The sequence below is a fragment of the Ranitomeya imitator genome, chromosome 1 (genome assembly GCF_032444005.1).
Source record: "Ranitomeya imitator isolate aRanImi1 chromosome 1, aRanImi1.pri, whole genome shotgun sequence".
Taxonomy (NCBI): Eukaryota; Metazoa; Chordata; class Amphibia; order Anura; family Dendrobatidae; genus Ranitomeya; species Ranitomeya imitator.
The window spans coordinates 860111506-860124923 of NC_091282.1; positions in this window are offsets into that span (position 1 = coordinate 860111506).

Here is a 13418-nt window from a genome sequence, read left to right on the forward strand (position 1 = left end):
GAGATTTCAGAAGTCTGCAGTCACAAAGAATGACTGCAGACTTATCACAAACCTGGACATTCCCTTTAATGCTCCTAATATAAATAAAAACATGAGAGTTAGTCAGTATCACAAATAACATTTACATCCAGGTACCTTATAGATGACGTCGTCTCTGGAGTCGTTCTCCTTCTATTGTTCATCTTGTCCAGATCCCATGATGAGTTTTCTCATCCACAGCCGTCTCTGCAGATTTCCATTTCCTCCACTCTTTTGCAGAAAATCTTCACATGATGCCCTTAAAGATACAAGTGTCATTATAATACTCCTGTATAAAAAATTGCCCCTCACCATATTGTCTGCACAAAATATGACCCCCACATTGTCCCTTTTATGGTACATGCTCTTCACACTGACCTCTCCTTTCCATTCCAGGCCCCACTTCACACTGTCCTCTCACACTGTGTCCCCTACAGGGCTCAGTATTTATACTGTACTCTCTTATCACACCCCCCTCCTTGGTATACTGCCCCCTCCTGGCTGTGCCCTTACACTGTCCCCCCATGCTACGAACCCACTACTCAGTTTCTATTCTGTGCCCACTCACTTTTCTCCCCCATACTGTCTCCTCACACTATTCCCCTCCCTTCTCATACTGTCTTCTCTCACATCCCTCCTGTTCACCATACTGTCTCCTCATATTTAACCCTTCACTTTCTATACTGCCTGCTCACTTGACTCCCCATACTGTGTCTGCACACATCCCATCACCCTCACTCCCCGTACTCTGTCTACATCCATTTTTCACATCGCTACTCATACTGTGTCCACATACATTCCCCCGTCACTCCCCATAATGTCTGCACCCATCCCCTCATACTGTTTCCGCATACATGCCCCCATTCCCCCATTACTGTTTCCCCATCTCCGCCTTTGCTCTTCATTTTGTGCCCTTAAATCTCCCCCACACATTAAGCACCCCCATCCCCACTCCAATTCTCCCCACACATAATAAATCCCCCCATCGCCACTCACATTGTTCCCCCCCCTCCCGTGCACTTAATTTTCGGTGTCTTCTGCTCCACTGGAGCACTTACCACCATTGTTTGCCTCTGCAGCACGAGTGAGCAACGACAGCAGCGTGATCACATCATCTGATCATGCTGCTCACGTCGCTCTGACCCGGCAGTCAGAGCCTCAATTATACTCACTTCTGTATGATGCGAGTACAATTGTTACCTGGGCATGGGCGGACACTGACAGCTTGGGGCTCTGTGCAAGAACTGTGTCGGGGCCCCCCTCGTTTTATGGAGACAAAGCTATATAGATATAGCCACACACACATACATGTGTATATATTACATACCGTATATACTTGAGTATAAGCCGACCTGAGTATAAGCCGAGGCACCTAATTTTGCCACAAAAAACTGGGTAAGCTTATCGACTTGAGTATAAGCCAGGTATGTATTGTCCCCTTATCACTGTCCATCATGTGTGGCTCCCCCCTCTTGTCCTGCTCGGTGTGGCTCCCCCGGTTATATGCATGGCTCCCCCTCCCATCTTGTATGCGTGGCTCAGCTCTCCCCTCCCATCTTGTATGCGTGGCTCTGCTCTCCCCTCTCATCTTTATATGCGTGGCTCTGCTCCCCCCTCCCATCCTTATATGCGTGGCTCTGCTCTCCCCTCCCATCCTTATATGCGTGGCTCTGCTCCCCCTCCCATCCTTATATGCATGGCTCTGCTCCCCCTCGCATCCTTATAAGCTTGGCTCTGCTCCCCCTCCCATCCTTATATGCGTGGCTCTGCTCCCCCTGCCATCCTTATATGCGTGGCTCTGCTCCCCCCTGCCATCCTTATATGCGTGGCTCTGCTCCACCCTGCCATCCTTATATGCGTGGCTCTGCCCCTCCCATCCTTATATGCGTTGCTCTGCTCCCCCTCCCATCCTTATATGCGTGGCTCCCCATCCTCCTTCATCCTCCACGTCCTCCTTCATCTTCCCCCTTCATCTTCCCCCTTCCTCCCTCATACTCCCCCGTACTCCTGCATCTTCCCCCGTCCTCCTGCATACTCCCCCATCCTCCTGCACCCTACCCATCCTCTTGCATCCACCCCCGCCCTCCTTCATACTCTCGCGTCCTCCTGCATCCTCACCCGTCCTCCTGCATCCTCCTCCATCCTCCTTCGTCTCCCCGATCCTCCTGCATCCTCCCCGTCCTCCTTCAAGGTTGCAGTCTCTTTACCTCTTTACTGAAGACTTCAGGATCCGCAATCCAGAGCACAGTTAACTGGGCTGTCTGAGACCGGCCGGTCCGATGGCACATCCAGAGTTCCCTTTAGAGGTGGAAATCGTTGCCTACCAATAGCGCCTGTGTGTTGTAGTGCTACCCTGCTGAGCATTCGGTATAGTCCTCCCAACTTCTGTTCTAGTTTGTTCATTCGTTCTTTCTAGTTCTTTCTCTTTCTTTCTATTTCGTTCCAGATGTTACTAGTTTCTCGTCCCCCAGGTATGTTATGGCTAGGACGCACCCATATGACGGGAAGGCTCGGAGCTCTTCTGAGACCCTAGAGACGCCCCTCTCCACGCATTGCCCCCTATGTCTGCGTAGGAAATTTTAGGTAGACAGCCAACCAATAATTAACTGTCCTGCGGAGTTTGAAGTAATGCATAGAGTCAGTTACTTCCTCGGTGTTCCGGCCACCGGCTATGCGCCTCAGTAGGATTTTGCCGTTCTCGGGGCACGACTCCTACTGGTTCTCCTTTGTGCTTGATCTCGTTTCTCACTGTTCCACAATATCCTTCGCTTCGTGTCTCTTTCTTAGGATACCGCCGCAAGGTAGTGCAGGCGCGGTTCTGTAACGTTCTGTTCTGTTCGCTAGGTACCTGCCAAGTTCCCACGCCTGACAGGCACCCCCCTGAATCTTCTCCCTGCAACACCCCCTACCACGGGATGTTGCCTGAATCCAACCCAGTCAGCTTCTGACTAACCTCCTATCCAACCCCTTGTTTTACCAGTGTGAGGAGTGGCCCAATAAATAAAGCCTTTTTCTCCCCCTAGTGGCTGGAGTGTGAAGTGTAATGTGTGCTGGTGATACCTGGTCAGTAGAATTCCTTCAGTGCCATCAGACGTACCATCACTCCCCTTAGCGGCAGAGTGTCATACTGCAACGACCAGACCAGGGAAAACAAGAAGATAAAGAGTTAACTATGTACATTTTCAGGTTTCCGAGGTTTATTGCTGCTCTGTTGGCCTCTGAGTACAAAAAGGAACCCTATGCATGGAGATCAATACCTGTATAAATGTGGATACAATACCAATACGTGAAGACCAAGGTAAAAAACGAAACCAAACGGTTATAGTACAAAAAAATATACCTTTATTAAAGAATATATATATAAAAATATATGTAGTAGACAATAAACAGCAATAACAGTAGTGTGCCTGTAATTGGAGGACAATTTATACAAAGAAGATTACGCAAAATAGCAATGATTGAAACGGACGCAAAAAAGGAGATGAGGTACGTATGAAAAGAGGGTTAAAAGGCCAAATACCATATATAAGCTGGAGGTAGTGGCACTCTGCAATAATGATATGAGAAAAAATGAAAACAACTATATGTGAAGAAAAAATATATATAAATAAATATATAAAAATAAATAATAATAAAAAATAATAATAATGATGATTATATATGTATATATATATATAAATACAAATCTATATGTATGAAAATGGCTCGTGCTGCCCTGCAAAAAGATGAAAAACTATATATATATATATAAAAAAATAATAATAAATAAAAAATAAATAAGTACAGGTCCTTCTCAAAAAATTAGCATATAGTGTTAAATTTCATTATTTACCATAATGTAATGATTACAATTAAACTTTCATATATTATAGATTCATTATCCACCAACTGAAATTTGTCAGGTCTTTTATTGTTTTAATACTGATGATTTTGGCATACAACTCCTGGTAACCCAAAAAACCTGTCTCAATAAATTAGCATATTTCACCCATCCAATCAAATAAAAGTGTTTTTTAATAACAAACAAAAAAACCAACAAATAATAATGTTCAGTTATGCACTCAATACTTGGTCGGGAATCCTTTGGCAGAAATGACTGCTTCAATGCGGCGTGGCATGGAGGCAATCAGCCTGTGACACTGCTGAGATGTTATGGAGGCCCAGGATGCTTCAATAGCGGCCTTAAGCTCATCCAGAGTGTTGGGTCTTGCGTCTCTCAACTTTCTCTTCACAATATCCCACAGATTCTCTATGGGGTTCAGGTCAGGAGAGTTGGCAGGCCAATTGAGCACAGTAATACCATGGTCAGTAAACCATTTACCAGTGGTTTTGGCACTGTGAGCAGGTGCCAGGTCGTGCTGAAAAATGAAATCTTCATCTCCATAAAGCATTTCAGCCGATGGAAGCATGAAGTGCTCCAAAATCTCCTGATAGCTAGCTGCATTGACCCTGCCCTTGATGAAACACAGTGGACCAACACCAGCAGCTGACATGGCACCCCACACCATCACTGACTGTGGGTACTTGACACTGGACTTCAGGCATTTTGGCATTTCCTTCTCCCCAGTCTTCCTCCAGACTCTGGCACCTTGATTTCCGAATGACATGCAAAATTTGCTTTCATCAGAAAAAAGTACTTGGGACCACTTAGCAACAGTCCAGTGCTGCTTCTCTGTAGCCCAGGTCAGGCGCCTCTGCCGCTGTTTATGGTTCAAAAGTGGCTTTACCTGGGGAATGCGGCACCTGTAGCCCATTTCCTGCACACGCCTGTGCACGGTGGCTCTGGATCTTTCCACACCAGACTCAGTCCACTGCTTCCTCAGGTTCCCCAAGGTCTGGAATCGGTCCTTCTCCACAATCTTCCTCAGGGTCCGGTCTCCTCTTCTCGTTGTACAGCGTTTTCTGCCACATTGTTTCCTTCCAACAGACTTACCATTGAGGTGCCTTGATACAGCACTCTGGGAACAGCCTATTTGTTGAGAAATTTCTTTCTGGGTCTTACCCTCTTGCTTGAGGGTGTCAATGATGGCCTTCTTGACATCTGTCAGGTCGCTAGTCTTACCCATGATGGGGGTTTTGAGTAATGAACCAGGCAGGGAGTTTATAAAAGCCTCAGGTATCTTTTGCATGTGTTTAGAGTTAATTAGTTGATTCAGAAGATTAGGGTAATAGGTCGTTTAGAGAACCTTTTCTTGATATGCAAATTTATTGAGACAGGTTTTTTGGGTTATCAGGAGTTGTATGCCAAAATCATCAGTATTAAAACAATAAAAGACCTGACAAATTTCAGTTGGTGGATAATGAATCTATAATATATGAAAGTTTAATTGTAATCATTACATTATGGTAAATAATGAAATTTAACACTATATGCTAATTTTTTGAGAAGGACCTGTATATGCGTCAGTAAAAGCAGAAAGTTAATGTAAACTACGTGGATATAGCAAAAAAATGGATTAATAAAACAAGCCAAAATGTGTGCCTAATTATTTAAAAAGGATCATAAAGTGCACTACCAAATATCCAAAACTGGTATGGCTGCCAAGACAGGAACGTAAAGTGAAAATGCAGGCGTGAAAAAAGATTTTTATAAATATTTCTCGGGTGCACGGTCAATTATATAACATCAAAGTACAAAAGGTAAAGTGTAGTGTGCATATACGCTGGACAATGGCATTTATAGGTGGCAACGCCAAAATGGATATGCAGCAGCGTAACAATATAGAGTGCAACCAAAAATATATCACCAGAGTATAAAGAGCAAAGTGCAGTGTGCATATATATTATGTGTCCCTGGCCTATATAAAAGGGGAAAATGCAGAGTACCCTAAACAAACAGCAAGTTACCTCCTCCAAAAGCTGTCCGATCCTCCAGGTACAGCGCACCCCATGTGCGGGCAGGCAGGCCTCGGGGGTCTGGGAAGCCTTAAATCACGTTCTATTTCTGGCAGTGCGGGAGTCCAGTGAATGATCTGAGGAACAGCAGCAGCAGCTGCCGCTGCTTCAGCCAGTTCCTCCTCCAAGGACATGGCAGCAACAAGGATGGAGGTACAGCGCTGGATATCCCGAGCCCACCAGCCGTGGCCCTTCTGGTATCTGCAGTAGCTTACCGCATCCCCCGGCAGCAGGACGGGACCCTTACTGTCGCCCCGCAGGCCAGCCTCCACCACCTCCCGGGTGATATGGACTTTTATTGTCGATCCTATTTCCTGGACAAAGCCTCTTCCTCCCTGGGGCTGGTAAACGATCACCACTCCCCATTTCGGCAATGACCGAATCTTCTCCTTGCAACACCCCCTGCCACGGGATGTTGCCTGAATCCAACCCAGTCAGCTTCTGACTAACTTCCTATCCAACTGCTAGTTTTACCAGTGTGAGGAGTGGCCCAATAAATAAAGCCTTTTTCTCCCCCTAGTGGCCGGAGTGTGAAGTGTAATGTGTGCTGGTGATACCTGGTCAGTAGAATTCCTTCAGTGCCATCAGACGTACCATCACTCCCCTTAGCGGCAGAGTCATACTGCAATGACCAAATCTCTGGGGCGCTGCACTCCCCCATCCTCCTTCATCAACCCCCGTCCTCCTGCATCCTCCCTGTCCTCCTTCATCCTCCCCATCCTGCTGCATCCTCCACCGTCCTCCTTCGTACTCCCTCGTCCTCCTTCATACTCCCCCGTCCTCCTGCATCCTCACCCTTCCTCCTCCAACCTCCCCTGTCCTCCTTCATACTCCCCCGTTCTCCTTCATACTCCCCCGTCCTCCTTCATACTCCCCCGTCCTCCTGCATCCTCCCCCATCCTCCTTCGTACTCACCCCTCCTCTTTCGTACTCCCCAGTCCTCCTGCATCCTCCCCCATCCTTCTTCATCCTCCTTCATCCTCCCCATCCTCCTACATCCTCCCCTTCCTCCTGCATCCTCCCCATCCTCCTTCGTACTCCCCCATCCTCCTGCATCCTCCCCCATCCTCCTGCATCCTCCCCGTCTTCCTGCATCCTCCCCCGTCCTCCTGCATCCTCCCCGTCCTACTGCATCCTCCTCCGTCCTCCTTCATCCTCCTTCGTCCTCCTTCATCCTCCACCAACCTCCTTCATACTCCCCGGTCCTCCTTCATACTCCCCCGTCCTCCTGCATCCTCCCTCATCCTCCTTCATACTCTCCCGTCCTCCCGCATCCTCTCCTGTCCTCCTGCATCCTTCCCCATCCTCCTCCATCCTCCTTCATACTCCCCCGTCCTCCTGCATACTCCCCCGTCCTCCTGCATACTCCCCCTTCCTCCTTCATCCTCCCCGTCCTGCACACTCCCCCATCCTCCTGCACACTCCCCCGTCCTCCTGCATACTCCCAGTCCTCCTGCATCCTCCCCATGCTCCTTCATCCTCCACGTCCTCCTGCATACTCCCCGATCCTCCTTCATCCTCCCCCATCCTCCTGCATCCTCCCCGTCCTCCTGCATCCTCCACCATCCTCCTTCGTACTCCCTTGTCCTCCTTCGTACTCCCCAGTCCTCCTTCATACTCCCCCGTCCTCCTGCATCCTCACCCGTCCTCCTCCATCCTCCCCCGTCCTCCTTCATACTCCCCCGTCCTCCTTCATACTCCCCCGTCCTCCTTCATACTCCCCCGTCCTCCTTCATACTCCCCCGTCCTCCTGCATCCTCCGCCGTCCTCCTTCATACTCTCCTGTCCTCCTGCATCCTCCCCGTCCTCCCCCCTCCTCCTTCGTACTCCCCCCTCCTCTTTCGTACTCCCCCGTCCTCCTGCATCCTCCCCCATCCTTCTTCATCTGCCCCATCCTCCTGCATCCTCCCCTTCCTCCTGCATCCTCCCCCATCCTCCTTCGTACTCCCCCATCCTCCTGCATCCTCCCCATCCTCCCCCGTCCTCCTGCATCCTCCCCCATCCTCCTGCATCCTCCCCCATCCTCCTGCATCCTCCCCCATCCTCCTGCATCCTCCCCCATCCTCCTGCATTCTCCCCCATCCTCCTGCATCCTCCCCCATCCTCCTTCATCCTCCCCCATCCTCCTCCGTTCTCCTGCATCCTCCCCGGTCCTCCTTCATACTCCCATGTCCTCCTGCATCCTCCCCGTCCTCCTTCATACTCCCCCGTCCTCCTTCGTACTCCCCTGTCCTCCTTCGTACTCCCCCGTCCTCCTGCATCCTCACCCGTCCTCCTCCATCCTCCCCCATCCTCCCCGGTCCTCCTTCATACTCCCCCATCCTCCTTCATACTCCCCCGTCCTCCTTCATACTCCCCCGTCCTCCTGCATCCTCCGCCGTCCTCCCCCCCATCTCCTTCGTACTCCCCCCTCCTCTTTCGTACTCCCCCGTCCTCCTGCATCCTCCCCCATCCTCCTGCATCCTCCCCCATCCTCCTTCGTACTCCCCCATCCTCCTGCATCCTCCCCATCCTCCTGCATCCTCCCCCGTCCTCCTGCATCCTCCCCCATCCTCCTGCATTCTCCCCCATCCTCCCCCATCCTCCTTCATCCTCCTCCGTTCTCCTGCATCCTCCCCGGTCCTCCTTCATACTCCCATGTCCTCCTGCATCCTCCCCGTCCTCCTGCATCCTCCCCATCCTCCTTCATACTCCCCGTCCTCCTTCGTACTCCCCTGTCCTCCTTCGTACTCCCCCGTCCTGCTACATCCTCCTCCGTCCTCCTGCATCCTCCCCCATCCTCCTGCATCCTCCCCCGTCCTCCTTCATCCTCCTCCGTCCTCCTTCATCCTCCCCCATGCTCCTGCATCCTCCCCCGTCCTCCTTCATACTCCCCCGTCCTCCTTCATTCTCCCCCGTCCTCCTTCATACTCCCCCGTCCTCCTGCATCCTCCGCCGTCCTCCTACATACTCTCCTGTCCTCCTGCATCCTCCCCCGTCCTCCCCCTTCTCCTTCGTACTCCCCCATCCTCCTTCGTACTCCCCCATCCTCCTGCATCCTTCCCCGTCCTCCAGCATCCTCCCCCATCCTCCTGCATCCTCCTCCATCCTCCTGCATCCTCCTCCATCCTCCCCCGTCCTCCTTCATACTCCCATGTCCTCCTGCATCCTCCCCGTCCTCTTGCATCCTCCCCCATCCTCCTTCATACTCCCCCGTCCTCCTTCGTACTCCCCCGTCCTGCTATGTCCTCCTCCGTTCTCCTGCATCCTCCCCCATCCTCCAGCATCCTCCCCCGTCCTCCTTCATCCTCCTCCGTCCTCCTTCATCCTCCTGCATCCTCCCCGTCCTCCTTCATACTCCCATGTCCTCCTGCATCCTCTCCGTCCTCCTGCATCCTCCCCCATCCTCCTTCATACTCCCCCATCCTCCTTCATACTCCCCCATCCTCCTTCATACTCCCCCATCCTCCTTCATACTCCCCCATCCTCCTTCATACTCCCCCATCCTCCTTCATACTCCCCCGTCCTGCTACATCCTCCTCCGTCCTCCTGCATCCTCCTTCATACTCCCCCATCCTCTGTTATGATACAGTGGTTTAGGAGCAACATGGAGCGAGCTCTGAAGGAAGTGGTAACTGTACTGACCGCAGTCCCTAAGCTCAAAACAACACTAGAAGTAGCCGTGGGATGCTCCTAACTCTCCCTAGGCACCTAGTCACCGCCTAAGAGCTAACTACCCCTAAAGATAGAAGCAGGAAAACTATCTTGCCTCAGAGAAAATCCCCAAAGGATAGATTAGCCCCCCACAAATAATGACTGTGAGTGGAGAGGGAAAAGACATACACAGAATGAAACCAGGATGAGCACAGGAGGCCAGTCTAGCTTGATAGATAGGACAGGATGGAATACTGTGCGGTCAGTATAAAACACTACAAAAATCCACGCAGAGTTTACTAAAAATCTCCACACCTGACTAAAGGTGTGGAGGGTAAATCTGCTTCCCAGAGCTTCAAGCAAGACAGAATTAATTCATACTGAAAACGCTGGACAAACATAGAAAGCACAGAACGGATAAGTCCATAATCAGTGAACAGAAAAAAAAAGCAAGCAAGACTTAGCTTTGCTGAACTGGTCAGGATAACAGGGAAATCCAAAGAGATGTAAATCCAACCAGGAACCATTTACAAGTGGCACTGGCTGAAGAAAGAGCCAGGCATAAATAGCCGAGCAGAAAAGACGATCAGTGAAAGCAGCTGCTGACAGCTAACTCCATGGAGCAGCCATACCACTTACAACCACCGGAGGGAGCCCAAGAACGGATTTCACAACAGTCCTCCTTCATACTCCCCCGTCCTCCTGCATCCTCTCCCGTCCTCCCGCATCCTTTCCCGTCCTCTTGCATCCTCTCCCATCCTCCTGCATCCTTCCCCATCCTCCTCCGTCCTCCTTCATACTCCCCTGTCCTCCTTCATACTCCCCCGTCCTCCTGCATCCTCACCCTTCCTCCTCCATCCTCACCCTTCCTCCTTCATACTCCCCATCCTCCTTCATACTCACCCGTCCTCCTGCATCCTCACCCTTCCTCCTCCATCCTCACCCTTCCTCCTTCATACTCCCCCTCCTCTTTCGTACTCCCGTCCTCCTGCATCCTCCCCGTCCTTCTTCATCCGCCCCATCCTCCTTCATCCTCCCCATCCTCCTGCATCCTCCCCTTCCTCCTGCATCCTCCCCTTCCTCCTGCATCCTCCCCTTCCTCCTGCGTACTCCCCCATCCTCCTTCGTACTCCCCCATCCTCCTGCATCCTCCCCATCCTCCTGCATCCTCCTGCATCCTCCCCCATCCTCCTGCATCCTCCCCGTCCTCCTTCATCCTCCTCCGTCCTCCTTCATCCTCCCCATCCTCCTGCATCCTCCCCATCCTCCTTCATACTCCCCCGTCCTCCCGCATCCTCTCCCGTCCTCCTGCATCCTTCCCCATCCTCCTTCATACTCCCCCCTCCCCCTTCATGCTCCCCCGTCCTCCTGCATCCTCCTGCATACTCCCCATCCACCTTCATCCTCCCCGTTCTCCTGCAAACTATCCCGTCCTCCTTCATACTCTCTCGTCCTCCTGCATCCTCCCCCGTTCTCCTTCATACTCCCCCGTCCTCCATCATACTCCCCCGTCCTCCTGCATCCTCCCCCGTCCTCCTTCATACTCCCCCGTCCTCCTTCATACTCCCCCATCCTCCTGCGTCCTCCTTCATACTCTCACGTCCTCCTTCATACTCTCACGTCCTCCTTCATACTCTCACGTCCTCCTTCATACTCTCACGTCCTCCTTCATACTCTCACGTCCTCCTTCATACTCTCACGTCCTCCTTCATACTCTCACGTCCTCCTTCATACTCTCACGTCCTCCTTCATACTCTCACGTCCTCCTTCATACTCTCACGTCCTCCTTCATACTCTCACGTCCTCCTTCATACTCTCACGTCCTCCTGCATACTCTCACGTCCTCCTGCATACTCTCACGTCCTCCTGCATACTCTCACGTCCTCCTGCATACTCTCACGTCCTCCTGCATACTCTCACGTCCTCCTGCATACTCCCCCGTCCTCCTGCATACTCCCCCATCCTCCTGCATCCTCCCCTTTCCTTCTTCATCCTCCCCATCCTCTTTCATCCTCCCCCGTCCTCCTACATACTCCCAGTCCTCCTGCATCCTCTCCGTCCTCCTTCATCCTCCACGTCCTCCTGCATACTCCCCCATCCTACTGCATACTCCCCCGTCCTCCTGCATCCTTCCTCATCCTCCTGCATACTCCCCTGTTGTGAATTCTGCTCTTGGGTTCCCTCCAGTGGTTGTAGGTGGGAATGCAGTTGTCTCTGAGTCACAGTCCTGGCCAGGTGTATCTGCTAATTGCTGTTCTGACTGGGATATTTAAGTGTGCAGGATTCATTAGCCCTTGCCAGTTGTCTATGTTTCTTTGGAAGTATTGGATCTCTGCCTGGCCTCACCTGCTTAGCTGCCAGTTCAGCAAAGATAAGTGTCTTTTCTTTTTCTGAAGCACACTTGCTGTGTGCTTATTTTCAGTGCTGATCTTTTGTTTCTATTTGTCCAGCTTAGACTGTGTCAGTTGTTTTTCTCAGTCTGGTTGGATTCTCTGGAGTTGCAGTTATACTCTCCACATCTTTAGTTAGATGGTGGAGTTTTGTATTTTCTGCTGTGGATATTTTTGTAGTATTTTTATGCTGACCGCTTAGTATCCTGTCCTTTTCTATTTAGCTAGAAGTGGCCTCCTTTGCTTAGCCTGTTTTCTGCCTGCGTGTGTCTTTTCCTTTCCAACTCACAGTCATTATTTGTGGGGGGCTGCCTATCCTTTGGGGGTCTACTCTGAGGCAACATAGTTTTCCTATTTCCATCTTTAGGGGTATTTAGTCCTCCGGCTGTGTCAAGGTGTCTAGGTTTTGTTAGGCACACCCCACGGCTACTTCTACTTGCGGTGATAAGATCAGGGTTTGCGGTCAGTATAGTGCCACCTACTCCAGTGAAGGTTTTTATGCTGCTCCAAGGCCACCTGATCATAACACTCCCCGTCCACCTTCATCCTCCTGCAAACTCCCCCGTCCTCCTTCATACTCCCCTGTCCTCCTTCATACTCTTCCATCCTCCTGCATCCTCCCCCGTCCTCCTGCATACTCCCCCGGTCCTCCTGCATCCTCCCCCGTCCTCCTGCTTACTCCCCTGTCCACCTGCATTATCTCCCGGGCCGTCATACTCACCCTCCTCACAGCGCGCTGAACTCCCTGCATCAGATTCTATGTCCCGACTCCCAGTGCGGCAGATTCTTCCTGTGTGAGCGGTTACATGGTACCACTCATTAAGGTCATGAATATGAGTCCATATTCATCACCTTAATGAGCGGTACCATGTGACCACTGAGAACAGGACGAGCTGCCGGCACTGAGACCATGGGAGCTGCAGGCACCGCTGAAGGAGGGTGAGTATGTAGTCTTCAACGAGGGGGGAGGTGGGGAGGGTGGGCGTGTGTTTGACCCCAGACTTTAAAAAAAACAACAAAACCTTGCTCAGGTGCCACCCCCCGCATCCTGGCGCCCTAGGCACGTGCCCTCATGAGCCTAGTGGCAAATACGGCCCTTATCAATGGCAATTACATGGATTGAGGTTTCAAGCCTAGCTGTCCCTATCTTACTCTTGAATAGGGTTGAGCGAAACGGATCGTTCATTTTCAAAAGTCGCCGACTTTTGGCACAGTCGGGTTTCATGAAACCCGACCCCTGTATGGGCTCGGCCATGCGGTATGCGACTTTCGCGCCAAAGTCGCGTTTCAATGACGCGAAAAGCGCCATTTCTCAGCCAATGAAGGTGGACGCAGAGTGTGGGCAGCGTGATGACATAGGTCCTGGTCCCCACCATCTTACAGAAGGGCATTGCAGTGATTGGCTTGCTGTCTGCGACGTCACAGGGGCTATAAAGGGGCGTTCCCGCCGACCGCCATGTTAATGCTGCTGATCTGAGCATA